The sequence below is a fragment of the Pygoscelis adeliae genome, unplaced genomic scaffold (genome assembly GCF_000699105.1).
Source record: "Pygoscelis adeliae isolate BGI_AS28 unplaced genomic scaffold, ASM69910v1 Scaffold8, whole genome shotgun sequence".
In the NCBI taxonomy this organism is placed as follows: Eukaryota; Metazoa; Chordata; class Aves; order Sphenisciformes; family Spheniscidae; genus Pygoscelis; species Pygoscelis adeliae.
Window position 1 is genome coordinate 620,608 of NW_008825260.1, and position 5,116 is coordinate 625,723.

Here is a 5,116-nt window from a genome sequence, read left to right on the forward strand (position 1 = left end):
ATACCACATCCAGAAAATGGATGAGGTGTGAAAGAATCTCTTGTTTAATGTGACCTTTGGCTGTACTTTCACTTGTCATCATTATGAAGTAGCTACTTTCAGTGCCAACACATAAGCTGCATTATATTACCCTATAACAGTAGTAGCACGTCTTTCAGGAAGTGTTTCATACTCCGAGAAACTGGTGGCAGAATGCATTGACAGCACTTACCTTTGTAACTGCTTATAACAGGTCTTATCCAACAATAAGACCCCATTTACCTAAGGAAGTAAGTGACTGTACTAAATTTCATAGAGCATGTCACATAAACTAGTATATGTTGAGGAACTCCCTTGGAGTTCTCAGCTTCAGTGAAAACACTCAAATAAGGAGAAATGTAAATTTCAGATTGGAACTCTGCCCCAAATAATAATATTCAGAGCTTTGTTACTGTGCACAGACCAAAAATACTGCATCGTTAAGATCTGCAACATACTTGACTTTTCTTAACGTATGTAATTAAGAAAATATTTCTGGAAAGCAAATGAATTTGAAATTCAAGTAAGATTAATAGAACAAATACGACAAATTTATGCTTTATACAATGGTAGCAAGCTGCACAGTGAAAGTCAGTAGCTATCATTATCTAAAGCTGTTCATCTAACACTGTAGAGAGAAAAACCATTGATACATACTGTACACACATTTTTATCCATGTATATAAATCAAAGGAAACAGCTTCCTTTAAGGCAAGCATATGAAGATACTAAAGCAAGATACAAATTAAATATTCATACATTCAATATTTCAAAATAAGGAATTTGGATATACACATGCATAATTTAAGTTCTATAGTGAAACCTGTCTACAGAGGCCATTTCTACTGTATTTCAACAGCACTGAAACTTGAAATGTACAATGCAGCCTTTCCATGCTGTGTTAAAACTTTAAAGTATATAGCAATTCATTTCAAGTACTAAACATAGAATAAAGGCCACGTTATGCGCACGGCACTTTTGCAGAGGAACTGCTGCTTTGCCCTATTCATTACAGCTCTGAAACAGGGCTGTCAGTCACAGCGCTCTCCTGCAAGGTGGCTTCAGACTGCCCAACGAGTCACTCATTGGGAACTGAGGTCAAATAGGCAACTTCAGGTAAGAGGCTCATCAGTCCTGAAAAACCCATCAGAATTGACTCCAAGTCAAATTCTGATCCCAGGCAACTGTTTTAAACTCCGTAGAGCTGGTGCTCATACGTGAAGCCTAAAATTGGCCCCTTACACTGCTTTTATACATTCACTCAAGCCTCTTTGGAGTAAAAGATGAGATTTCAGACCTTTTTAATTGGCAGAAGAAAGCAACACAAAAACAGGCTTCACAACAACATATTGTGCACTAGGAATGATTCTTTGTGAACACAGAACCTGAGACTAGTTTACATACAACAACACAGACATGTTAGATTTTCGGAGCTTATAAATTCCTATGCATGCAAAAAACACTGTGGGGAAAAAGCTCTACTACCCACCTTTCCCCCTCAACACGTATCTTCTTCTGCATGTGTCTAAAGATAACACCATTCCTGCCCATATACTTAAAGCCTTGCTGCTAAAAAGGAACTCTCCATATGAGTTATTAATGTGAATATATTGTCTTCTTATTAGAAGTTAAATGTATTAGTTCAAATATCAAGAGTCTAATTTAAAAAACTTCCATTTTATTGGGACAAAAATATCTCAAGTTAACTTTAAGAATAATTAAAGAGTACTTGTTAAGGGGAAAATAGAACTACTCTGTTTCTACATGTTTTAAAGTAAACATTTGTCTTTGCTCTTTAAAGGTCACTCATTTGATCTTGACACATCTATGAAATAATAGTAGCAAAAGATAAATAAGTAGAAAATTGATATTAAGCAATATAAAGCTAAACAAAATTAGTATCTACATGGTAAATTACTTCGTTGAAAACCATCTATGGATTCTGCAAAGAATATACTTTTGCCTTAGAGCTAGTACTTTAATTTTCAAGAACCAAGGAAAAAAAAAAATCAAAACTAGTCAGTAACAATGCAGCGTCGAAAAGCAATAAACTCAAAATTAAGTTATAAATAATTTAAAGCATGTCATGAAGATGTATTAATAATTCATCAGATAAATAATTTACTAAATAATCAAATAAATAAATAATGAAATACATAAATAAATCAGCAAATAAATAATTCTGCAAAATAACCTAAACAATAAGTCACTAAAACAAATGACAAACCTACAAAACTACAATGATTTTCTAAATTCTGATAGTTTTAAATAAACAAATGTATATAAACTAGATCAATCTTTGGTGGGTAGAGAAATATTTTTCACTGCTATTGGTAAATTCCTGATTACACTGCACAAGGATACAATTTTAGATTTTACAAGAGTGCAGTTTTTCCCTTGTAAATTATTAACATGATTGCTACAATACATCCTGCTCTGTATTTTACATGTAATCCCTTTATGTAGCTCATTTTTCCCCCCCAAAAATGAAAATCTCTTTACAACATTCTTAATTCACTTATTTCTTTTTTTTTCCTGGGTGCAGTACTTACAATACTACAATAGCCTTCTCGGTAGTTCTCTTACCATCTTCTGCAAACCTTCAGAAGTTTTGCTGCAGGGGGAAAACAAGTAGAATAACCTTAATTATTACAGATGGTATCTCATTCATTAGCAGATGACAACATTTTATTTGAAAGCACAAGAAAAGCTGTTTTATAATTCTACAAAGCAACTTAATGTGAAACAACCATTACAGTTTGCAGACTACCAAAAGTTTTTAGAAGTCTTTGGTGGAACGAGTTCAAGCAGACTGAGGCCTGTTTCTTGTATTTAAGCTGACACACAATCTGTGCAAACTGGCACTAATTCAGATGTAAAGACAAACCATGAGAAGGACAAAATACTTGGCTGACATCTAATGTTATCCTTGATTTTGGAAGTTCATAGTCCTTGAAAGAATACAGTGAGATCATTTAATTCCACTATCTAAGTACGTTCACAATTTAATTTGAACACTGCACTCCAAAGCCAACACTGGCACCACAAAGGTCAAAATTCACTCATCTCCTGAATCAGTTTTCATTCTCCATTTATTTTAATGAATAGTATTGACAGTCGCCAAAGTTTTCTTCAAAGTGGTATTCTGTAAATATAGCACTTAAAGAAATGTGCCAGAAGTGTAATCATGTTACCAATTTTTATCCATGCCATCAAAAAGGTTTATTTGCTTTTTTCCGTAACATACATTACAGGGAAGAGTGAGACATGGTTTTATAAACCATGCCACTGACATGGATTCTAGATCTCTGTACAGGACTGTAAAACCAAATGAATACATCAAACCTGAGGTTATATATTGTATATATGCACGGTCTTTTACTACTTGGTTCAAAGGAAATCAGTATGCAGTGCTGTTTCTGCTGGTGAGATCTCAAATGGTTGATGGTGTTGCTGTATTTCAGCATTTAAAAGCATAAAGGATAATTTACTCTTAAAACTACCTGGGCACATTATATTTAACAAGTCTCAAATTCTCTTCAGGGATTATAATAAGGAAACACTTTGCTTAATCATAAATTTTATATTTATCTTGGCTAAACACCCTCCTTTGGATAGACTGCCATGTTTTGTCAAGAAAAATCAACACAGTGGAAATGAAGTACTTGTTCTGTTGTGTGGTCATTCAAAAGAGTATGTAGAAGTAATGTAAATGTGCACCAGCGCTGCTGATAATTTCACGCTCTCATACACCCATTTCAATTTGCTTTAAAAAGGACTATTCCTCCTGGCTAAATATAGTCATCATGAAAAAGCACACCTCCCCTTTGAGCTAATAACACTGCAGGCCCCAAAACACAAGAATACAAAAAACTTCTACATTTTAAGGAATCTGAAGCACTTTTTTCTCACAATGTATGTTTCTGAAGTGGGACAAACAAGACTGTTTTTTTTGCTAAGGTATTCTCTTTTAGTGCCCAGATTCCTGTTTGAGAACGACAATTCATTCCCACACTACATCTGCAAATCCCATCTACCCCCAAAACAAATCATACATACCCCAAATCCTTCTTTTTTGAAGTAATGGACCCTTGTAAAAGCAGTATATACCTTCACACATTAAAAGATTTTGAGAATTACTGGGACATACAATGGCTCAGGAGTGATCCTGAGATTCTGGAATCAGACCTTCTCTAGGAAGCACCACTTAGTCATAGATCATCTTCATTCATCTATGGCTTGGCAGCGTCTGGTAACAAAGTGATTTTTCACCAATGAGTTACAGTAGAGCTAAAACCGTAATTACAGTCACCAATGTCTTAAAAACACGTTGTTTTCTTCCCTTCAAAGTTTCCTTAGTTTTTAATTGCTTTCCTGTTTAATTTGGGCTTCTAATCTATGGTTACAGAACTAACTTCCTCACACAACTATTTCTGTCTAAGTTAGAGGGTCATAATTCCCTGCTCAAATAGACATGCAAATCATTTAAAGAAAGGACACAAAACAGCCAATGACTTGGGATACAGCCACCTTTCTCCCTCTTGCAATCAAATGCTAATTCCATCCTACACAAGAGGTAAAGGACAGAGACTGAATTTGATTCCATTCCTCTGTTCTGCCAACTAGTCCTTTCCCACCCCAACCCTCAAACATAGTATAGGTGCCTTTACTCAACAGATCATGCAAAAGACTGGTCCACAGAAGACTAAAGCAAAAGGCAGTGCCATTCAGGTGTACTTCACAGAGCAAGAATACCAGAAATAAAGTAATTGCATGCATTCTATACCCTGCCCAGGCTGAGAAGCTGAACGCTACATTAAGGAGGCCACCTTGCTGGTACTCAAGTTGTTTTGGGTGATAATGCAAGGAACTGGATTGTACCAGATACCCAAGAACGCATTTCAGATATTTACAACGGCAAAATTACAAATAAGGCTCACAGTAAAAAGCACCAAGCAAAAAGATCTTCTATTCTCCAGCTTTTGATACTGCCATCATCAGAAAGTTTCTTAGTTCGCAGGTACAAATCAGATCAAAAGAAACTGCATACTGCTGCTTCTTCCCTTTGGGAACTCATGAACGTAGGAACCAGAGGAAA

General features: G+C 35.4%; 1 protein-coding gene across 2 annotated transcripts in view; it reads right to left on the minus strand.

Moving 5' to 3' along the window:
* The window catches only part of TBC1D5 (TBC1 domain family, member 5), a 298,599-nt gene extending 295,963 nt beyond the window's left edge, over positions 1–2,636 (minus strand). For both annotated transcript variants that reach the window (XM_009329508.1, XM_009329507.1), the window contains exon 1: positions 2,571–2,636. The gene's annotated coding sequence lies outside the window, so the exon portion shown is untranslated. The remainder of the gene's footprint in view (positions 1–2,570) is intronic.
* Positions 2,637–5,116: the final 2,480 nt, after the last annotated feature.